A 25,443-nucleotide genomic window follows, 5' to 3' on the forward strand; every position below is an offset into this window, starting at 1 on the left:
ATTTTCTCTAAAGAGAGTGAATTTTATGTCACCCTTGAGGAAATGCAGTATTTAAGGTTAACCTTATTACAGGAGGGTTCCTGGAAAGACGTAGTAGGAGGCAGCAGTTGGCAGATTGGAGCTGGAGGTCACTGTAATTAAGAAAGGAAAGAGTAAATAGAATGCAAACAATCCCATTTCACACTAAACAATTCAACGTGGGGAATCGCTTTAAAGAATGACTTGAGGGCAGATTACATCCTCAGATGCGCAGGCACAGCCCCCACTGACTCCAGCGCAGACACTGATGCATAGCTAGGAACAGTCTGGGGCCTGCAGGCTGCTGAAATAAATCGAGCGGATCAATTTAAAATGTAGCCAGATGTTTTTTGTTTTGTTTTTTTTTTTTTTAATTCTGAAAATAAAAAAGACCTGGGATGGGCTGTCGGAAGCCACAGATAGAACCTCAGAGCAGAATCCTGGCCCAGAAAGCTTTTGGCAGTCAGGTGTAGCTCATTACTGTGACCTCTCATGTCTTGCTCTCCAGTCCCTTCTCATTCACAGGTTCAGTTTCTGCCTTCTTCACCCCCACACACCTAACTAGGGGACTCCACACATAAGCAATCAACAGACCCTGACTTGCAAACCCTTCAGGATGAACTCTTACACCGACCACCCCTCTCTGCTGAGATACCATCATCTCTGCGAGGCCCTTCTGAACAGCACACTCTGAACTATCAATCACTTGGCTTCTGTCTTAGTTTCAGATCAGCCATCACGGCAGCAGCATCATGATGCTTGTATTCTGTTTGAGAAACTCAGCCTTGTAAAGGCCCCATGTTCAAAAGCAATGATGCTGTGACTAAGGTATGAAAGGAAGAAGCCATACATTTCACCATAGACAAGTGCGCCTGCAACCGTGAGATACTGCCAGAGGGCAAATGCGATGTGGAAAGCGTTTGCACTGTCCTAAATATCAGCCGTTCCAGCGAGGGTGTGAAATCTGTCCCTATGTGTTAGAAGTGGAGAGTGTCTTCCATTAAACCAATGTGACAAACATTTCTGGAAGGCCTTCCAATTTTAAACTCTCTTAAGAAAAACAAAAGATCGAGTAACCTGAATTTGGACCTTACCAAGCTCAAATGCTGGGAAAGAGAAGGTCCAATCGGTGTGCCTACAAGCTCAAACAGGAATGATATTTGAGAGAGAACAGCAAAGCTGTTTTTAAAATGTTGCCAGGGGCTGGAGACTTTATGAGACAACTTTATGATAAAGTTACTACAGTTTAAAATGTTCTAAATAGATAGTTATTGATACTCAACAAATAAGAGTACCTATAAATAATAATCAAGGCTGGGGATATGTGGTCTGGCCTGGTATGCATGGGGCTCTAGGTTCAGTATACAATACTAGAAAAAGCAAGGGATTATGATTCGCTGGGGATGGCTGCTCATGCCTCCAGTCCTACACTCTGGAGGGTGAAGTATGAGGAATTCGTTAGGCTCAAAGCCATGGTTCTAGCTAGTACCAAACTAGCCAGGGTTGTAGAGCAAGGGCTTGTCTCAAGGGCAAAAGTGGGAGGTGTGTGAAATAGTTTGCAGATATTAAATATATATATTGAAGAAAATAGTTAAGAACATGAAAATTCATTGGTGAGCCACTACATGAAAAGCATCTGGCCAGCCATCAGCTACACCAGAGTCCATTTTTCCATGAAAGAAATGTGTTTTCACATTGCTCTGTTTGCCTAAGGGACCAGAAGATTATGCATCATTAATGCTTCTTTTCTCACACTATAATTATGAATTCTGTACTTTGTTTTGCCTTTTTTTCATATGTACTCTCCACACTACATATATGTAAACTTATATAATTAAAAAATGAAAGAATAAAAGTGAGGGCTTTTAAAAGAGGTGTGAGTGTGTGGTTCAATGCCGGAAACGGAAATGGAGGTGCAGACAGGGGTGGGGTGGGGAGAAAGTGCTGCTGACCTGGGCGGTGAGGAGGGAAGAGGGAGGTTGAAGGATGGCTCAGCTGGTAAAGTGCCATGTCACACAGTGTGAGGACTTGAGGCCAATCCCTGGCACATGTGTTAAAAGCCAGGAATGCTGAAATGAGTGTAACTTAATTTGAAGGAAGCCAAGGATTCCTGAACTTCAGAGGCCAACCAACCCGTCTTAGTGAGCTCAGGTCCAGGGGAGAGCCTGTCTCAAAAACTAAGGCAGAGAAAAATCTAAGAAAGACAACAATGCTGACTTCTGCCCCACCTCACAAATACAAAAAAGTACACACACACACACACACACACACACACACACACACCACAGAACCGATATACTATACATTGGAAAACCCCTATAAATACACACAATAACAAAGCACACACAAAAAGTGCCATTTATTTCTGTCATGAGTCTTATCACACCCTCTGAGTACACTTCTTGGCTCTACACATCAATAGGTTCAAACAAATGCCAGCAGAGGAAAGTGTATGAGTGTGTGTGTGTACATACATGTATTTTGTGCACATGCTACAGCCAGTGGAAAGGGGGGGGACAGAGGACAACCTCAGACGTCCTTCATCTCCGCACACCTTGTTTGAAGCAGTATTTTTTTACTGCTTTATATGAAAAGCTACCTGGCCTGTGAGCTTATGGGAGTTCTCCTGTCTCAGCCTGAGCTTGTCATCTCCCACTAGAAAACCTGGGGCTACAAATACTCACGCCACTGTATTCAGAGCTTCTACAGACAGGATTAGTGCTCAGTGCCTCAAACTTGCATAGCAAGCACTCAGCCACTGAGCCAACTCCAGCCTAGCAAATGTCTGTATTTGTATCTGTAATCAAGATTGTTCTTAACCTTGGTCCCTTAATAACTAAGTATAACCCCTCACACAAGGTCTACAGCATATTTGGAATTACTAGAGGTCTAATGATACTTTTTAAACAAAAGAAGAGGTCCATCCATTATATGATGCAAGCACTATGCCATTTTGTGTCATGGACTCGAGCATCTTACAGAGCTTGATATCCACAGCAAGCTTTGAATTCCAAGGGATAATGCTTTATAGTGGCTACAGCTGTTAGAAATTCCTCTAGGCTCTGCCCAACAGTAACCTAGCAACAACCAGGTATACCTGCCTCCTGTATAAGATCTCTCTCTCTCTCTCTCTCTCTCTCTCTCTCTCTCTCTCTCTCTCTCTCTCTCTCTCTCTCTCTCTCTGTCTCTCTCTCTCCCTCTCTCCCTCTCTCCCTCTCTCCCTCTCTCCCTCTCTCCCTCTCTCCCTCTCCCCCTCTCCCACTCTCCCTCCCTCTCTTCCCCTCTCTTTTTCTCTTCCTCTTCCCCTTCTCTTTCCCCCTCCCTTCTCTTCCCTCCTTCTCCCTCTTCTCTCTCTCCCCGAAGATGTTCCCCATGACCTCTTCCTTTCTTCCTCTCTGCTTCTCTTCCTCTCTTCCTCTCTCCTCTTTCTTTCTGTTCTTCTGTTCCCCTTTCTCCGCCTCCTTCTACGCCTTTCCAGGTCCCTCCTCCACTCACTGGCTCTCTTCCTCCAATAATCTTCCTTTTGTTCTAGGCCCCCATTGCAGGGATGATTCCTGGGGTTGGTGGTGGGAACACATTGGCAGGGTCTGCCAAGATACACCCTCCTACCCCATCACACGGCTGTTTCATAAAATAGGGCAACATCTCTTAGGTTCTGTTTTGGTTTTTGAGGGAAGGAGTGGGGGAGAAGAGAAATAAAGGGCAAGGGAAAGGGGGTGGGGAGGCAGAGAGAGGGAGGGAGGGAGGGAGGGAGGGAGGGAGGGAGAGAGAGAGAGAGAGAGAGAGAGAGAGAGAGAGAGAGAGAGAGAGAGAGGTTCAAGATTAAATCCAAGCAGTATGTTGACTAGATCATAAGAGGTTTAGGCCTCTATCTATACTTCTGGACCACTTGATAAAAACAGATTTACAGGAGAAAATTTGTAACTTTTCCACCTTCCTATTTCCACAGGTGGCTATGTAAGTTGCAACTTCCAGTATAAAATAAAACTGTGAAGCCCTCTGTTATAGCAGAATAGGAACAAGAAATATAAAAAGACCAACACAAAAGTCAAGGTGGCATAAAAATTGACCTGTAGTGGGGACATTTGTAAATTGGTAAATTCAAGAAAGAACCCTTGTCTGAACAACATTTTTTTAACCTAAAACCAGATACTCAAAAAAAGTGGTGAGGTGGTAGGGCACAGAGTCTGACTCCACCAGCTAGAAATGAGGTTCTGATGTTTGGCTTGGAAGCGTCTTAATCAGACCTCAGTGAAATGTCACCTCCTGTGCCATCTCCCTTTATGTCCCTTTGTCATTTTCTACCTTTCCTGTCACTTGTAAGTCTGACCTACCACCCAGTCCGACTGGAACTAAGATGAAATCCTGTCTCAGTTTCTCACCCTTGCCTGTGACCTCCTGTCTTTCCACTTCCTCATTCACCCTGTCCTCTTCCTTCCAAAGCCAGAGTTAGCAAACAAGGCAGAGCACGGCTTTCCCCTGCCTGGTATGAAAACAGGAAGCTATTTCCTTCTCTTCTGAGATTTCTGTTCTGATTTGTCTCAATGTTTTTAATTTGCTTTTTAATGTCATTTGTGGTAAAAACAAATTTTAAACTTTAATTATTAGCGTTTAGTGCACCATTTATCTTGATATTGGACAACACAGACCAGTGTAAACAAAAGAGCATTTAATTTACATTAAAAACTACTGAAATTATCCAATTTTGCAGCTCATGCATGCATTTTATTCTTACAATAACAATGGATATCTTGCTCAAAACTGTCTCAGTTGTCCTTTGTCCACTGATATACATATATGATGGATTCCATGTGAGTTAAGAAGGACTTCAATGCCCAGAGATAAAAGTTGGTTCTTCCTTCCTCCACCTTGCTTTTCTCCCTCCCATACTGGTACTTCCCACTCCACACACCACACCCACACCCCACATTTCAGCGTTAAGAGTCTGGCCAACACAGACGAAGAACAGAAACTGAGAAAGCTGTGACCAACTCCCTGAATCACTTGTGGCTCATAGACTACCATTGCATTTTCAGGGATGGAGGCAGAGTCTGGTGTACGTGAAATGTATGGCTTCTCAGCCACTGCTGACACTGCAGCTATAACATGTTTAGATGGTGATAGTTTTCAGTCTTTCCAAATCCCATGCAGGGTGGGTCAGCTAGAATCTATTCTCCTGTGGTATCTCTTATGTCTATATGCAAAGAAAGAAGGGAGGGAGAAAGGGAGGGAGGCAAGGAAGGATGGATGGAGGGAAGGAGGGAGGGAGGGAGGAAGGAAGGAAGACAGACAGACAGACAGCAAGGAACAGCCATTTAAACTTGAGCACAGGACCTTTTGGAATGAAAGCCTTCTCCAGTTGTAGAGTTCACACACCAACCATGCTGTGAGCCTTGCCCACCTCTCCCAGTACACTTTGATACAGAATTCTACATAATATTTAATGTAACAAAATATGACATAAAAGTCACGCCAAAAAAGTGTTTTACATATTATTAAAAACATCATCCCCTAAGGCTTGAGAGAGGGGTCTGCTAATCAGGAACATTTGCTGCCCTTCAAGAGAACCTAAGTTTCCAGCATCCACCAGAACTTTAGGTAGCTCATAACTACTCACAACCCCAGTTCTAGTGGATCTGACACCCTCTTCTGGCCTCTGTAGGCACTTGCACATAAGTGACATACACTCATGGAGACACAAACAAGAACGAATCTTTAAAAGTATATAAAAATGATGTGTATATGAAAGTAGAAAAGCAAATAAAAGAGGCTAAATCTTCCAGTCTCTCTTTTCCTGGCTGTCAAGACACAAGTGTAACATCAATCTGTTCCCTCTAAACTCTATTACTGACCCCCAGCTTCAGTGTTTAGAGACTGAAGACTGCTGAGGACATTTAGTTAAAGGAGAACTTTTGGTCCTCTGAATAAGCTGCCTCTGTTCAATGCCAGCTGCTGACACTAGGCTGCCAGAGCCTATGGTTTTTCTATACCAGAAATCCAAGCTCTCTGTGATAATTCCCAAATGTTTAATCATGTTGGCTAATTAAATTTAATCTTATATAGAGGGCATTAACACCAAACAGCATATCACCAAAGGAATAGCACAAGTCAATAAGATGAAGATAAAAACTCAGTAGATTGTACTAGAAAACTGGTTTATCCCACGGAGAAGAAGAAGGCTCAGTTCAGAGGTGAATATGAATAAATCCTGGGTATGGCAGGTTCAGTGAGAGGGCATGAGTCTAGCATGTGGGAGACCCTGAGTTCAGTCACTGGCACACAAACAAAAAGGATTTTAAAAAAACCTTAATCCTGGTGTGATTCACCATATGTAAATAATGCAAACACCAATGCAATCAAAGTAACAGAAAAAATATAGGCAAATATCTCTGTGACCTAAACATAAATAAAGAAGTTCTCAGCAAAACGTCAAAAGCACTCGGAACAAATGGGTGAATTCAATTACAAGTCACTGTAGACAGAGTGAATGGGACTGACAGCTCAGGAGATCCTTGTAGTATCTGCCCAACAGGGATCCATGTACACAGCATGGACGGGATGGCAGGCACTTACAGACGCACTATGAAAAGAGGGGAAGTGCAATGTTCATTTTAAAAGTGTGCTATTTCTATCCATTGTTTTAATATGTTTCTTATAAAACACATCGCTCAGGTCTTTTATATCTTTCAATCTACAAGTTTGTATGTTTGTTTTATGTTCATGACATGTCTCCATTTACATCAGCCACACTTCAAGTGTTGAAGAGTCACATTTGACTGTCAGATAGCATGTTGGAAGTATATAGAACAGGAGTTTCTTCCAATCAGTAATAACAGTTTTCTCCCCCAGGGCATACTTTTAACCCCATCACTCAGTGGGAAAAGGCAGGCAGATCTTTGTGAGGTCAAGACCAGGCTAGTCTATAAAGTAAGTTTCAGGGCAGCCAGAGCTATCTAGTGAGATCCCGTTTCAAATAGTAAATAATAATGCTAACACCTTGATGTCAATCTCCATGGGAAAATTAATAAAGGATACAAACAGTAACATAGGAAATATTACTAAGTTATTAAGAGGGGCTCAAAAATCACTAATAATTACGCACTGTGTGTATGTGTGTAGGCATGCTCATACTATGACCATGGTGCATTAATTGTTGCTATGCACACACACACACACACACACACACACACACACACACACATGCACACACACACACACACAAAGAAAGGTAATAAAAACTGTAAAATTATTATTAATTAGAAAAGCACTGTATTAAGACTATACACCCATAAAAATCACAAAGCTAGATATGCCAAGAGTTGTTGGGGTTATTGGTATAACGATTTCTTATTTGCCAGAGGGAGGCAGATGAGTACAGATGCTATGAATATTCATTTCATCAAATTAAATGGATGGCAGCAATTAATTTTGCCGTTTAGCATCGATCCTAAAGAACTGTTAACACAGTTCATACATTTATTTTTTTATCTATCTTCCCCAGTGTGATTGTTAATATCGTCAAATTAACAGGATTTAGAATGATCTAGGAAACAACTTCTAGTCAAAACTTTGAGGGAGATTCTAGATAGAAAGACCCACCTAAACATGGGCAGCACCCTTTTCTGGGCTTAGATTCCAGGATGAACACAAAAGAAGTAGACAAACACACTAGTGTGTTATTGTCTGCTCCCTGACTGTGGTCTCAATGTGACCAGCCACCCCACCTTCCAGGCAGGATGTTCTGGATCATCAGTGAGCCTGAATAAACCCTTCCTCCATGGAGACACTTTATCTGGAATAACTAATCACAACAGTGAGAAGGGAAGCTTACACAGCCATGGCAAACATAAGAGAAGAGAGGTGTTTCTTTTGGTTTTCTCTGTCTTTGTCTTGTTGAGCTCAGGGTAGGCACTACTTCGGAGGAATCAAAACAAAACACAGAATGACCGTCCACAACACTGTACAGTGGCCAGTGGAGGCGGCAGTGACACTAAGTGTAGTAGCCAAACCTGGCTACAACACTCCATCCCTTCTATATGTCAATGTTACAACGTGACCATCTCATAGAGAAAGTCAGCTTGTAAGTTACTGCAGAGACAGCATTGGCACATTTTCTGGATTAAACCAGAGCATATTTACATGCAAGAAAAATCCCTCTTGACTCCTTCAGACATTCTTGGGTCATGGCTTTGGTAAGAGATTTTAAAAAAAAAGAAAGCATGGAAGTGTAATAGATGTAAGCCTTTGTTCTGCCCACGTTTACCACCGAACAACAAAGCAAGCAGCATCATCGAGAAACAAATTATGGCTTTCTTCTGGACTTCTTAGAGCTGAAAGAGTTAAGAGACAGTCTCCGGTTTATATGCTCTGAATTCTTGCCTTTCTTCCTCTCCATCGCTCTGAGGAGATATCTTGATGAGTACTTTACTTCATTTTCTCCGTTCTTTTGGGCCATCCATTCCTTGGCAGGTTTCACCCTGTTTGGGTGGAAGTATCCACTCCACATCTCCTTCCACCCGCTATTTCATGAATCAAGTGTTAACTAACTCGGTAGCAAAACAAATCTATCTGGAAATTGGCATTTCTACAACATGCGTTTAAAACTGCAGTTCACCATTCTCGGTATGCACACATGTGTGAAAAATCCCAAATATATTTAAACGTGGAGAACTGGAAAGGCTAGGTGTACATTTAGAAGCCAGACTGCACGCTACAAGGGAAGAGCATGTCCTACGGGGTGCCAAGGGCTAGCTAGCACTTACATCAGGTAAGCTAAATATTTGATCATTTTGACTGAACACTATTAGTCTGAACGTATTCTATATTCTTTGTTTACCTAAAGATTATGTCTCAATTGTAAAAAGGATTACTGTTGCACAAAGTCCAAACACGGATCCCCTGTTCTTCATTAGTTAATTTATTTATACCCAGCCTTCCTTGCTTCTCAGAAGGACTGGACGTTGCATGCACACAATTTGATGGAGTGGATTATCCGTAGAAGAATTCCTTTTCAGTGTTATTCCTACATCCAAACATGTGACATCCTTGAAAGTCACTATGATGTCATGTTTCTGAATCAGTAGGATTCTTTTGAGTGTCTGCTGAGTGCCATGTTCTTCACTGTGTATTTCACATACCTTTTGGCATTGAACTCTTACAGAACTGAGATCACACACTAGTTTATTTTCATTTACTGATAAGGAAAACTGATTTGAGAAAAGCAGGATGTACAACTGCATGTAACTAGAAGCAGATGGAACTAATACTAGAAAGCATGTCTGTTCTAGAAAATTCGATACCATCCAACCCTTTCCCACTACTTTCCCCATAAGATATAGTAGAAAGGCTCTTGCTCCATCCCTTTGGTTCAGGTACCCACTTAGTGAATATCTAGAGAGACAGGTGACCGAAACTGAAGGAACAAAGTAGAAATATGGGACAACCTCCTATTGCTTATATTGACGAAGGGACTGTCAGTGAGGCATATATAATATATATATATATATATATATATATATATATATATATAACTGTTCTATATTTAGTTCATTGCATATGGTTGGTATCCAGTAGATGCTCATTAAATATTGGTACTTAATATATCACTGGGCCACCAACTCAGAAGAGAACACATCTGTGGTCGTTTGAAGAAGAATGTCCCCTGTAGGCTCAGGTGTTTGGTCTCCAGTTGGTGGTGCTACTTGGGGACTTTTAGGAGGTGTGGCTTTGGTGAAAGAAGTGTGTGCCTGCAGGCAAGTAATAAGAGTTTGAAGATACACCATTTTCTTGGTTGTCTCTCTGCTTCAAGCTTTTTTGTGTGTGATTCAAGGTTCAGCTACATGTCCACCGACCATAGTGATGATGGACTCTCAATTCCTCTTTAAGTTGTCATTGTTTGGTGTTTTGTCATAGCAACATAAAAGTAAGTAATACACCATATAGCAGGTATATTATATGAGAATATGTACTATATATGCCATAACATAGAAAGAGATGCTATATCCAGGAATTAAAGCACTTAACAAGTGCACAAATGATGGGCCACTTCCAAGGTACCCCTAACGATCCCCCCAATACGCATGTCTTGTAGAATCTCCACCCCTTGAGTGTGGGCCAGATTCACTGGCAGCTTGCAGCAGATAGCATATGGCATAAGTGATTGGATGCCATTTCCCAAATTAGGTAATAATTAGACGGTAGTTTCTCAATTGGTCTCTTCCTCCTCCCCTTCGGTTCACCACTGTCACATCATGTGGACATTCAGGCAGCCTGTGGAGCAGTCCATATGGTGTCACAACTAAAGCCTGCAGATCCACCCAAGGAAACTTAACAGATTCTCAAAGGCTTGTCAACAGCCACATCAGCGAGCCTGGAAATGCTACTCCAGTCTACTGTATGAGCGTGGAGATGACAGCAGCCCCAACTATAGACAGAACAACCCAACCTTACAACATAGTGCCCAGCCAGAAGCCCCCAAGGAGCCCATGTCTGTGTTCCTCACACTTAGAAACTGGGGCACAGTAACTGTTCATTGTGTTAAGCTACCAGACTTGGGGAAAATTGTTATGCATCAATAAACAACTCATCACAGCCCCAAGAGCAACCATGTGCATTGTCTATTACTCCCTGGCTTATCTCCCCACAGCAATGGGTTTACAAAATTCTTAAAACAGAAGAAGACTTTATGAAAGGTCAGGAAAGAAGTGAGGATGACTAGAAACAGTGAATCCCACTTCATATAGTCAGTTTTGAAAGGAAAAAGAAAGCACGGGAAACATGCCCAGGACTAACAGTTAGCCCTATGGACAACTCATATTTCTTCTGCTAGTTCTCTCAGCACTGCACTCGGGTTACATATGAAGTAAGTAAGATTCAACTGTAAGAAAGGAAATTGCAAGTAACACGGTTTTAAAGAAAAAGGACGCCTTTTTGCTGTTGTGTAGAAAATCACTTGAAAACTTCTCTGGCTATCTGAAACCAGGTTCCTGGCATCCTTAAGTCAAAGACATGCATGGCAGGCAGTGTCACATTCCTGGTCTAACATGGTTATTTGAGTTCTGAGCTTAAGTCCTTACTCCTTCAGTGGATGGAGGAAAAGGCAGAGAAGGGCACACTGATCCTTCCTAAAGCCCATGTGTCAAGACAAGGTCTTATTCACATATCACACCTGGCTGCAATAGAGGTTGTGGAGTGCCTGGCTACAATGAACTGTTCTGCTAGTAAACGGAGAGTAGAGAACAGATAATAGAGAAGAATGTCTGAAGGCCTTCTGGTACTGTTCCCTAAAAAGATCTTAAGTCTGTCTAACCTGATTAGCACCATGTCTCAGCCCCATGGTACACTGAAAAGTATCAGTTATGCATGACTATGGCTGTATGGAGCTCGAGAGCCCTCTTTATTGTATATTCACAATATAACACCCACAGGAGGTGATTGTATCCAGGACAAGATTGATATTCAAATTGGCAAATATCGATCCTGTTGAGCAGACATTGCTTCTCACCATCATGAAGTTTCAAAATCACAAGTGGAAATTTTCTTAAGTCAAGCCATTGGAAGCCACCTAGAGTAACATATGATCCAGATAACAAGATCGAAACAGCACCAGATAGCTTGTCATCCAAAGGTCTCCCTGAGCTGAACCACCTCACATTTCCAGTTTTATCCCTCTTCCCTCCCTCCTTCTTTCAAGGCTGAGCTCTGCTCCATGCTTCCTCATCTTTAATCCTGGTGCAATATTGGTCCTGATGCAAAGGCTCGAGCTCAGCTTCCTGGAATAACAGACTCTGGTATCATACCCAATGTTACAGCAATGCTCAGAGCACTGACTGCTGGCAGTATGTCTTAATGTACCCTTTCTGTCTTCATTACACGATTCCAACATCTACCACATGCTAGATCAACATTGTCCAAGGCATTGCTGCACAAAAGGAAGAAATTGGAAAAAGGGACTCTGAAGAAAGAGTCCTGTGGAACACATAACAAAGACCTAGGCTTGTGATGCATACAGTGTAATAAAAATGCTAAACCCAACTTGGTGTGGCAATCCAAGCCTTTTATCCAAGTGTTTAGAAACAGAGGTAGGCAGGTATCTGTGAATTCCAGGTCAATCGGAGGAAACGTTATCTACCTACAAAGACCCAGAGGTGGAAAAACAGAATATAGCTTTTATGAGACACAAAACACTTTGGTAGAACCAGAGTTTAGTACAGTAGGAAAGTTGAGGTAAATATTAGAGGTATGTATGTGTCCCCACTGTAGAAAGGAGCTACCTTTGAATGTGACAGATCTTTTTTATTTTCTACTCAAACAATGATGTCTAAGTTATGCTGCTTAGGGTCAGTGTAGAGATCACAGAACCTGAAAGAATTTAGTAAGCTCCCACTGTTCTATAGAGTCTCTCTGAATCTAGGGTTGACCCTTGTAGTCACAATATGATGACCATACCTTCAGCATCTTGTCTCTATACCCAGCAGAAAGAAAAGAAAGGAATACAATAAAAGTTAGTATGAGGCAAATCTGCTTACCTCTCTGAGAAATCCTTTTATTTTTAATTGGCCAAAACTATGTCATATGTCTCATAGAAAACCCAAAGCTGCTGCAGATTCCAGTAAGTAAAATTGTATTTGGGCCCATCACTGTCCTTAACCATCAGGACTCTGTAATCAGAAAGAATGGATAAATGAAGATAGTCAGCTAGGAGTTACTTCCTCCAACATGTCAAGAACCTATTTTAGCCCAACTACATTTTGAAGATCATCCCTCTGTTGTGGAGAAGGCATGGGCCTAGTTTAACAAGGGAACTAAAAAACTGAGTAGAAATCACCAAAGCTTAAGCAAAGATTAGGGCTAAGGAAAAGACAAAGCTGGAGACAAAAAATTGCTGTTGGGGTCAAGGAGGGTCTGTTGTGGGAAGGGTTGGAAGTCACAGTGTGACAATAAGGAGAAAGGTTTTGTAATAGATTTAACTGTATATATCCCACACACAAAATTAGTGTTTACCAACATCCTCAAAATATAGTGTTACTAAGAAAGTCTTGAGGTTGGAATTAAGGTGAGGATTTAAATGCCAGCTCTGGGTGGGTCAAATGAGAATTTCCTAAGAAATGTGACAGAAAGCAAAGAAACCCAGAGAAGGACCTGTGGCGATGTGAGCAAAGACTGGGGTGATGCACCCTTTAGGCTAGGAGCATCAGAATAAGCAGCAACCACACAGACCTACAGGAGAACCAAGGAATGGCTGCCGCTCAGACCTTTCTGAAGGAATCAACCTTGGCAACATCTTCATCTTGAACTTCTAAACACCTGACATATAAAAATTAATTTTTGCTGCCTTACAGCCTTTCAGCCTCTTCTCCCACTTATCATAACAACTTAGATGACAAACTCAAGAACTGAAATCCATGGAGAAGACAGGTCCCTAAGACTAAGGAAGCAGAAGCTGGGATTCCTTGGTTTCTACTTTGGTTAATTGAGCAAATGCGTATTCCCAGGTGTGGGAACATGAGGGCAGACAATGATGAAAAATAAAAGGACTGTACTTGGGAAGCACCTAGTAATCCTTCAGGGGACAACCTGAGGCAAAAACCCACACCCTTAGAGCAGACCCTGTACTCAAGTTGCCTATCCTTTACTTCCAAGGAGATTAACCTTTCAGATGGAAGAGAAGTCAGAAACATGATTAGAGAAGTTGAGCTAAATCACTAAAATGTAGAGCAAAGCTATTTCTGGAAACCTGAATTAAAGAAAAATAATGTGAAGTAGACAAAATGACCTATATCTCCATGTAACAAGTAGGTTTTCTCTATTAATTTTATTAGTTGGCACAAACTTAGAGTAGCCTCTGACTAAGAGACTAGTTCAGAGACTGGTTTTGTTAAATGTGGAAGTGCCCACAAAACATTAGAAGTAAAAATGACTTGTTGTGTCCAACCTCCTACGGCACAAAGGGAAAGCAGGGGGTTATAGGTAACTTGCTCCAAGTCAGGACCATGTGAGATCCTAGCACAGGCTCAGGCTTTCTTTATGAAACCAATATCAAAAAGGGCATTGAGGGAAAAGAAACTCATCTGAAGAAAAATGAGGTGTGGTTTGTTCTATAAAAGCCAAGTAATAAGGAAAATGAGCAGGTGAAAATGTCAGTCTTTAGAGACAGAATGACTTGGCTTCAAATCCAAATGGCACCCACACATATCAGAAAGAAAGCTTTGGGGTGCCTGCATTTTTGGAGGGGGAGGGGAATCCAACAAATAAGAACGTAATTTGTTGGCATCATTGAGGAAGTCCACTGATAAGAAAGGCTTTGGAGGTGGTCTGAACAAGGTTCAACTTTGGCTTATGCTGTTTCCCAAGCTCACACTTTATAGTGTCCCTCCTAGTCTAGTTTCTCAGAGAAGCCACATGTAGGCACCATATCAAGTTCTTACACAGTACCATATCAACGTGGGGAGGTGGAACTCTCCCCTTGGTGATTGGCAGTAAGGAGTAGTACTAAGTACAGAGAATTTTAAAATAAAAATCAAAGCAACAAAACTGGGTCTACAAGCAACATGACCACATAGCAGGTGATCTAAAAAGTCATAGAGAAAACGTTCATTCCTCCAGGCCAACTGTGAGTCACAGTAACTGGCCTGGGTGATGTCATGATGCAGGAAGAAGAATCACAGAAATGTTCTAACTGGCTGAGTCCAGAGCCCTAGAGCTTTCTGATTGAACCTTAGACAAGTAAGGTCATAATTCATGCTTCCCAGATGGTTGACAATACAGTGTAACCTTAGGCAAAATGTGACCCAAGGCTCTGCTCTTTTTTTTTATTTTTTCTTAACTTTTTTTTATTGGATATATTTTATTTACATTTCAAATTTTTTCCCCTGTTTTCCCCTCCATAAACCCCATATCCCACCCTCCCTCCCCCTACTTCTACACACCCACTCCCTCCTGCCTCACCACCCTGACATTTCCCTACACTGGGGCATCCAGCCTTGGCAGGACCAAGGGCTTCTCCTCCTATTGATGCCCACCAAGTCCATCCTCTGCTACATACACAGCTGGGGCCATGGGTCCATCCATGTGTGCTCTTTGGATAGTGGTTTAGTCCCTGGGAGCTATGGTTGTCTGGTATTGTTATTCATATGGGGTTGCAAACCCCTTCAGCTCCTTCAATCCTTACTCTAACTCCTCTATCGAGAACCCTGCTCTCAGTTCAATGGTTGGCTGTGAGCGTCCACCACTGTAATTGTCATGCTCTGACAGAGCCTCTCAGGAGACAGCTGTATCAGGCTCCTGTCAGTGTGCACTTTTTGGCATCTGCAATATTGTCTGGGTTTGGTGGCTGTATGTGGGCTGGATCCTCAGGTGGGGCAGTCTCTGGATGATCTTTCCTTCAATCTCTGCTTCAAACTTTGTGTCCATATTTTCTCCTGAGAATATTTTTGTTCCCCTTTCTAAGAAGAACTGAAGCACCCACACTTTGGTCTTCCTCCTTGAGTTTCATGTGGTCTGTGAATTGTATCTTGGGTAATGTGAGCTTCTGGGTTAATATTCAGTGAGTGCATACCATGTGTGGGCTTTTTTTTTTTTTAATTGGGTTACTTCACTAGGGAAAATATTTTTTAGTTCCATCCATTTATTTAAGAATCTCATGAAGTCATTGTTTTTAATAGCTGAGTAGTAAGTACTCCATTGTGTAAATGTACCACATTTTCTGTATCCATTTCTATGTTAAAGAATATCTGGGTTTTATCCTAAGCATTTTATAGGCATGTAAACCCATTTAACCCAGACACCTTCCACAGGATATAGCTACCGTAGTTACTGTGTATACGAGGATCCCAACAGAGAACAAATAGCATGCTCAAGATGAAAATGTTAGAAAGGCTTATTTTCAAAAATGCTATTTATGAGAGCATAGGGAGCTAAGGTCCTTCGTCATCCCTGACTACACTGTGTTGTCTAATCGTGGTCTCAAAAATGGATCAGAGCTGCTTTGGACAAATTCATAGTCAGCTCAAGGCAACATTTTCAAGCAATGCTTGGGGAAAATAATACCGTAAAATTTCTTTTTTTTTTTTTAACCATCCCAGAAGAGGGCAGGTGCTACCCATTGGTCACCCTAAAAAGGAACAGAGACCTAAATAGCCTACTTTAGGAGAAGCCATTATTTAAAAAAAAAAAAAAAAAAGGAGAGTCAATTTGGAGGGTCAAGAAGAAGCTAAATATTCTAACTATCCTACACACAGGGACACTTGACACTTGCAGAGGTTTGGTCACTTGTCCCATTTAGAGCCTCCATGACCCTTCTAACTTCTCACATTAAGATGCCAAGCAGAATTTTGTGTGTGTGTGTATGTGTGTGCGTGTTTATTACACACTTCACAAATACTCTTTCTCCACTTTCTTTTAGCTTTTACTGTCAAAGAGAAACTACTGATAAAAATCAGACTCCAGATCTTCACCAGTCAGGGCTCTGCCAACAAGCCAAGCCTCTACTACAGGGGAAGCAGGCTGTGTCCCACCACCCTTAGGGCTCCACAGAACCCTGCGAACCACAATATAAATGTAAATACATATGCTTCTCTTCCTTCCTGTCTTTCTAAGCTAACTTGAATTGCTGGCTGTACCACAAAAATAAATCAAAATGTGAGCGTCTGTGAAGAGTTTCCATTCGAGGTGCGATTGATTTGTTATACAATGCATGCAGCAACCAGAGCCACACAGACTAAGCAAACAGGGTGAGTGACAATAGACACAGATCCTGGCGAGCAGTGCCTACAGATCCCCTCTCTCTAAGAAAATCAACGTTTTCAACTGCCTTCCTCCTGATCCAATTCAAGCTTGCCTCGCTCTTGTCAGAGGGTGGGTGGTAGGTATTATTTATCATTCCGGTGTCAGTGGTGGGCTCAGAGGGTGACATGATTTAGCTATTGTCAAGCCAGTTTTCATAACAGCTAACTCTGTTTGACACATTCCTTTCGGCAAGCCAAATACTCTGTCGGTCCATACCTTGAATGTGTCAAAATAATTTGCAAGCAACACCCACATCCCTGTCCTATTTGATACTGTTGGGTTAGTCACTTGGGAGAGTTACTAGGGAGGTAATTCAGAGAGTAAGAGCTAGAAAATTGTCTTGCATAGTGGGAGCTGGATTTGCAGTAATGCCATGTGCAGAGTACGGTCTCTGGGCCGGTACTGCTGCAATACCTTGGCTCATGGAAACTCCTATATGTGTGCCTTGAAGGGGATCAGACTCTATTGTCTTACATAGGAGGAGTTTGAATCTAGAGAGATGTCATAAAGTGCCTGGAGGCAGGGCTTTGTAACCTTGAAAAGGTTCTCGGTCTAACGGTCTACTGCTGCTGTCTTAAAATTGTATGTAATTTTTTGCACAAGAAAACCTGAATTTTTACCTGCACCAGGGCCTGTCAATAGCATAGCTCATCCTGCCTGGAGGTCTATACTCCACTAACATTACTTCCATAGACTAGGTGCCAGTTTAGGCACAGGAATATTAGACTTTGAGAGAGGCAGTGCCACCGAGAACAGGCCCAGGAGGGCTGAGGGAGAAATGCCAAAAATCTAGAAAGAAATCTTAACTGTTCCATGAGTCTGACGGGAACTGAAGCTGGGACGTGGAAGAGGAGACGGGCTAGGGAGACACTGACAATCAGACACCATGTGTGGTATGGGAGTTTGGATTTAATGTTCCTGCCATGGGATGCAAGGAAGTGACAAGAGCTGGTGTACATCTTAAGGGGATCACTTGGATGACTACTATGTAGAGAACAGATTGAGAAAGCAAGAGACACAACAGCGAAGTGCTGTGGCAACATACTGTTGCCATCTCAGTTTTCTATATGACAAATAGGACAGACAAAGAATGCTATAAAGGCCAAAGAACCTACATGTAATAGTGTGTGAATTATAGGAGCCTCTGCATACATACACATATATCATATATATAGTGTAAGGCAGATCATATATGTGTGAATTAACACATACATGTATACTTCAATGCTAAAAACTACACACACACACACACACACACACACACACACACACACACACACCAAATACATCCTATGCCATGTTTCTACCTAGCCCACTAATTTGTGGTATGGGTTGAACTTGTTTCTGTGTAACCTAAGGTGAGAATTGCTGTGTGTTTCTTGCTTCAAGAGCCTCGTGGCTTTTAGGCTGAAATGGTGAACAATAGCACCACGGACCATCCATTGTCTGTTGGGCAACACTGGAGACAGCACTCAGGGACTCCTGTGTGCACCTAGGTGAGTGCTCTGTGGCTGAGTCACACTGGCATCATTAGGTTTTCTCTCTTTCTCTTACTATGTATTTCAAATTAGGAAACAAAGCAATGGCTTTTATCCGTGTGTGTGTGTGTGTGTGTGTGTGTGTGTGTGTGTGTGTGTGTGTGTGTGTGTTCTCCCATAAAATACCAATCATTATCAATTTCCTCCTTGTTCCTAGAGTTTGTGTCACAGTAGTGAGCTACAGTGCCAAGGCAAAGATGTGAGCATTCCAGCTGAAGAGTCCATGCTCTGAACTGAGGCTGACGTGAAGTATGAACTCACCTACTCGGCCTGTGGTGCACACTGTACCAGTGTAAGGGAGCTGGTGCCATACAATGTTCAGAAAGAATCTGCATTCAAGGAGTTTGTAGTCATAAAGCCACAAGACTCTGTGTAGATGACGGCCCAGGAGGAAATGCTTCTAACCGTGTTAGGCACTCAGCAAACTGCTGCCTGAGCTCTTCTGGTTTTTGTTGTTGTTGTTGTTGTTGTTTTTAAATCCTAGAGAGAGAAAATCTTTGGCCATCTTAAAATTTCTTTAGACAGGGAACTAATACAATTCTAAAGGTTTCTGTCACTGGCAAAAATAAAAAATGTGGCTCTGACCCAGCAGGGTAGTTCTTATGTTTAAAATACACCTGCCTATTAGGAATGTACAGCTGGCTTGTTCTTGAAAAGTGTGCCAATAAAAGCATAATTAATAGAAACAAAGATTTCTACAATTGATAAACGTTTATAATCATTGAGTCTGAGCCTGTGACTAAAAAGGAAATAGGGCTACTGATGTAGGAATTAAAGTGTTTCTGGATGCAGACTCTACCTGCGATATTTATTTTTCTCCTACACCCTCAGCTGTTGCTATTAAGAGTTTGTGACTGTCAACATTACCATGGCAACCTATTTGTGAGGTGCTGAAATAAAAAGATGTACCTCAGGCTGCCTTAGAGCTGCTGTTTGCCAATCACTCCCCTCCTTCAAATTAAAGAGATGAAGCCCAAATTTTTGGTGTAACCAACGTAACCAACAACCCACAGCAAACAGCTTGAACTGTCCTTTCATCTCTCTTAGTCTTTCTGTCTCTGTCTCCGTCTCTGTCTCTCTCTCTCTCTCTCTCTCTCTCTCTCTCTCTCTCTCTCAATGCAGATTATCAGATAATTAAGAAAATCATTGAATTCTTAATAGGATCTGAGTCCTGATAAGACTTCACATTTGTAATCAAAACATAGTGAAAGAACCATCAATAGAGAACAGTTTGCTGATCATATTATCATAATTGTTGATTGAGTGATAGATGACATTAACAGGCTAAACACAGATTTTCTTCTCTTTTCAAAAACTCGCTCTTAATTTTAACTTGTGGCCTTACCTCATGAATTTTGAAGTCACTAATTTGGAATTTGTGATTCAAATTCAATCAGAATGTATTGAGTGCCTACCAGGTGCCTTCACACCATCTTTCATTCCGTTCTTGTAGCTACACGACCATTCTAAGGAGGAGGAATTATTACATCTATTTTGCAGATGAGTAAACGGAAACTCATTGAGGTTCAGTAAGTTGCCCAAGGTCACCAATAAGGAAAATGTTGAGCCAAGTCAAACGCTAGGATGTTTTCAAACCCAAATTGATGTCTACTGTGGCTTAGTGGCACTTTCATAATCATCTATCATAAAAGAAGGCAGGCATTCAAATATAAGAGGCAATTTTTTTCTAATATTTTAACCTTTAAAATATAATACAAATCCTTCTAGATTTGATCCTCACTAATTTGCCTAGGTAGCCCAGGGATATTTCTTTTAAAAATATTTGGCTGATCGTTGTAATTATGTGATGATCTTGGGAAAAATTGCATTGAATATTCTGTTTGTCCCTTCAGACCCACACTTGTCTGGTGTCCATCCTACTCTCTGCTCTGAGACCTGATTCTGAACCTTCCTTGTCCACAATGTTCTCAAAGGCTTCCCTTCAGTAGCTGTGAGTGACCAGACAGTGGGTCCAGGGTCCTTCCCTGCAAGGCAACAGCAGATACACTCCTCACACAGATGCCATTCCCTGTTAAGTCTCCTTTCTCAGACAGTGCAGCAAACTTCCTCCTCTCAGCATCACACCCAAAGGCATGGCTCTCCCCGGCTACAGACCCTGGGAAAGTCATTGTTCTTTACTAGTTTCCACTGTCCCTCTGTTCAACCATGTTCTTTTTTATTTTAAGAATATAGATTCTTAAAATGATACAATATTTCTTGAAGTAAGATTCAAGTAAGGCTATAGGATATAAAATACTCATTATAGTCAACAGAGATTGCTTAATTAGGTCTCGAATTTGTAAGTCTCTCTCTGTCTCTTTTTCTCTCTGTCTCTCTCACTTTCTTTCTCTCTATCTGTCTCTGTGTGTCTCTCTGTCTTTGTCTCTCTCTCTCTTTCTGTGTGTGTGTGTGTGTGTGTGTGTGTGTGTGTGTGTGTGTGTGTTATAGAAACATACCCCAAGCTCCCTTAAGATACTAGATAAATCAGGTTAATCCACATCGATCGACTGTAAATTCAGCTTTTTCTTGCATCTCTGTCAGGGTCTCTCTTTTCTCTTCAATATTTCTTATCCCTTATTCTCCGCTGCTTATAATAAAGTATTCATGTGCTGACATTTGATGCACACTTTGGCTTATTTTTATCAGTTCTTCAAAATATAACCATAACAAACCACACTACACATTCTTTATAATAGAAGTTGAAAGCTAGAGATACCATACTGTTTAATCAATAGTTTTTCTGGGAGGTGAGAGACCTTCAGGACTCAAAGTTGTACCCTAGATAAAATGCCCTAGATTGGGTTAAGGAAACTTGTAGAGCCCACCTCCAGCAGAAAAACAGGGCATCCCACAGTCAAAACTCTGACCTATAATTGTTTCTGTCTGAAAGAAGTGCAGAGATTGAAATGGAGAAGAGCCTGAGGATAAGGCCCAGCAACAGGCCCAAAGCTGGATCCAGTTCAAGAGGAGGCCCTAAGGCCTGACACCAATAATGAGGCTATAGTGCACTCACAAAAAAGACCTATCATGACTGTCCTCCAAATAACCCTATAAGGAGCTGAAAGAGTCAGATGCAGATATTTGCACCCAACCGATCAGCAGAAGCTGCTGACACCTATGATGGAATTAGGGAAAAGCTGGAGGAAGCTGAGGAGGAAGAGGGTGACCCCGTATGAGGACCAGCATTCTCAGTTAACCTGGATCCCTGAGATCTCTCAGACATTGGATAACTAACCAGGCAACATACACCAGCTGATAGGAGGCCCCCAACACATATACAGCAGAAGTCTGCTGGGTCTGGGTTCAGTCAGAGAAGATGTACCTAACTTCAAGAGACTGGAGGCCCCAGGGAGTTCAGAGGTCTGGAGGGGTGGGTGGGGTGTGAATATTCTCGTGGAGACTGGAGAGGGGGTGAGATATGAAATGTGGAACAGTCAGAGGGTGTGACAGGAGGGAATGAAAAAAATGTGAAGTCAATGACGAAAGTCAGTGGTGACATTAAAGGCTCACATTACCGAGTATTCTATTTCACTTCTGGGCTCTGATATTACACACTAAGAAAAAACAGACTTCCTTCCTAAATATTTATTGTATTTTTTCCTTACTTGCATGAGAACTAAGACTGTGGCATGGACCATTTTGCAGATAGTATATCTATTAGTTTTGCTACCAATGCTATTTCCAATTTCCTCATCATTTGATCATCAGCATCCAGAAAGGCCTCTGGAGCACTGCCGTTCATCAGGGTCATTCCCAACAACAGGCTCTGGACAGAATTGCTGATGACATCAGCATCTTACAGGGTACATACCGTGGGTTCCTTTCCACCCCAGCATGGTTTCTAGAATGCTAAGCAGTCACTGTGCCTCTTGAAGAGTATACCACAGGAAAGAGCCACCTCTGGAACAGAAACCATAACCAGATAGGCACAGGAGAGAAGACCAGGCCTCAATCTGCACAGTATGTGTCAAAGTAGAAGCTTGGATCGTTGACTGAGGTTTTCTTTCTTTCTTTCTTTCTTTCTTTCTTTCTTTCTTTCTTTCTTTCTTTCATATCTCTCTCTCTCTCTCTCTCTCTCTCTCTCTCTCTCTCTCTCTCTCTCTCTCATTGTGATTTTGTAACACAGTTTGAAAAGCTGAATCAAGCCAGCCAACCCCTCTATTTCCTTAACCATTTGGTACCTCACGTGATGATATTTGAGATCCACTGTTCCTGCAACACTAAGATGTACAATAATTAGCTATATTTCCTCTCCATGCACAACAAAACTCAAAAAGTAAAACGATGGAGAGGAAGGGAGGAAGACAGACAGACAGACCAGAGATGAAATGCAGCCTCCTATCTAACTGCTTTCTTGTACCCTTTGACAATCATCTCATCCCTTCTACTCAACACCTCTGCTAATGACCTCTCTACTCTGTTTCCGGGTGTAGTCATTTTGGAGTCTACATATACAGGAGTTGCCTTTCAGCTTGGCTTACATCACTTAGCACATTTCCTATTCCATTCATGCTATAACAGATGAGAGGAATGCAGCTCCTGCGACTGCATGCTTTCTTGTTATGCACTTGTCTGTTGTTGGACACATAACTCGATTCTCCAACTTATCTACTATATTTTGATTCCTTACTTACCGTTTTTCATTTGTATATAATAGATCTTTGTTTGAAAAGAAATTAACATTAACTTGACTTTAATGTTAACAATTTAAAAAGAAAAGCAAATATACTAATAACAACACAGAAAATAAAATACAGTAATGAAAATACAAATGCACTGATAAAAATCATACTAAAACAAATTATACATTTATGTTCCATTCTACATTTGAAAAGTTTGATGTCTATTTTGCACTTTTGTGTAGTGCTTTGTGGTACCAGGGAAGTGTCAGTAACCGCCCCCCTCCGAAATAAACAGACAGGAGCCAATCCAATAAAAATCACAGGAGGACTTTTTTTCAAGCTAGCTCTGGCCCCTACACTGACAGGCAAGATAGTTTTGATGGAGAGGAGTGCCCAACATCTGTAGGGGTAAGGCTTTATAGAGAGCAGCAAATGGGGAGTCAGCATTTCTATCCTGGCAAGAATCTAATTGGAGAGCTACTATGGCTTTTGGCATAATTGGCTGTTGCCGGGTGTCAAACCAAAAATTTAACTTCTATTTCCCTTTGCATTGGTGGTTGTCAGGCAGGGGATGGGTTTGTTGGGAATCAACCTGGGAAAGCTAAATTGTTGGGGTAGACTAACCATGAGACCCTGGGCTGTTGAGATTAGCCTAGAACCTGGAGCTAGGCTCGGGTTTTGTTCTAGAGTAACCTGGAAACTAATGCCAGGTAACAGCCTGTTAGTTTATCTGAGTTTAAGTTTTCTAATAATGGAATTTGAACTTAAAAAAAATCTAGTCTCTCAGCTTATCTCTAAACATTAATGAATCACATTAATACAATCATTTTGGTTTTTCAGTCTTCCTTCTAAAAATGGTTAGACACCATGTTTACAATTTGAACAATTTGGATTTGTCATTACTCATGTAATTTCCATACCTCCTAATGATTACATTTACTCATCAGAATCACTTACTTTTAGCTTAAAAAATTCCAGTTGGCACTTCTTAAGTTCTAAGTTTGGTGGAGATATAGTCTCTCAACTGATTTCCACAGGGTATCCTTGCTGGCAATAGTGTTCTTAGTTGAAAGATGTCCTCGTTAGCTTTAACTGTCAGCTTCAGCCTAGACAAGTCACCTGAAAAAGAAATCTCAATTGAGAGACTGTCCAGATCATACTAGCCTGTGGGCATGTCTATAGGGGTTGCTGTGATTAGTAGTTGACGAATGAAGGCCCAGTGCACTGTGGGCAATACTGTTCTATGGACAGGGTGTCTGGGGCTATAAGAAATGAAGCTAAGCATGGGCCTGAGCACGGCAGCAAACAGAATTCCTCTGTGGCATCTGCTTCCAGTTCTGGCTTGAGTTCCTGCCCAACTTACCTCACTGAAGAACTGTGGCCTGGAAGAATAAAGCCTTTCCTCCTCTAAGTGGCTTTTGGTCACTTAGAACCAGAAGCAGAAATCAAACTAGATCAACAGCTTTGCTACTTTAATGTGGCAATATTATATCACTGTTTGATGAATTTTCTGCTGAGTCTACCACCAGAGAACTTGGACAGCTTACTGCTCCTTTCCTCTTCTTCACTAACCTTCCAGACTTTGATTATACTAAGACTTCCAGTAGATTTGGTTTAGCTGAATCTGAATGGTGGACATAGAACTTCCTGGATTGCAGACACACTTATCTATCTCTGGGTTGGGGATGCTTTCTGCTAATTCTTTAAACAGCTTTCTCCCCTTTGGTACTGGCTGAATGACTCTACAGTGAACACAGGTCTCCAAGCCTTTCTTCAATATATTAGTTCTAAATCTTTTGTGATAAATACTAGCAGGGGAGAGTACTACATTATATGCTACTTCCTTTGGCTTTGGAGAGGGGGGAGGAACTTACCATACTATTTTACAAAACATATAAATTAATTTACATTCCTTCCTATAGTATATGCAGGATTTTTCCTTCTTACCAAAATGCATCATCTCCAGAGTTTCTATTAATGACTATTCTAAAAGATGTATCTGAATTCTATTCTGTGTTTTACTGTCAATCATTTATCTCGTGGATCTGATAGCCAGTCACATCTATTCTTTTTAGAAACATCATCTATTCAGGTCCTTTCTTTAAAGGACCATTTTACTTCTATTTAGTTGCTGGCGTTTTTCCATCTACTTTGGATATTGATTTCTTAGTAGATTCTGGTCTACAAACATCTTCAGAGTTTGCCACCTCACTCAGTTGTTTCTTTTGATACATAGAAGATACCTTGATGTAATTCTACCTGCTCATTTTTTATTGTCACTTATGATTTCAGGATCTTATCCAAAATTTATTACTCAAGACAGTCTTATGTGGATGTTTCCTGTCTTCTGTAACACTGTTCATGTGATTCCAAGTCACCTCCCGTCTTGGACAGCTATAGTGAACCCCTGACCAAAGGTTCCCTCATTTGGACAGGGTCTGTAGGGTGCTGCCTGCACATTCTCCATTACAAGATGGCGC

The sequence above is a fragment of the Micromys minutus genome, assembly GCF_963924665.1.
Source record: "Micromys minutus genome assembly, chromosome: 12".
Classification (NCBI taxonomy): Eukaryota; Metazoa; Chordata; class Mammalia; order Rodentia; family Muridae; genus Micromys; species Micromys minutus.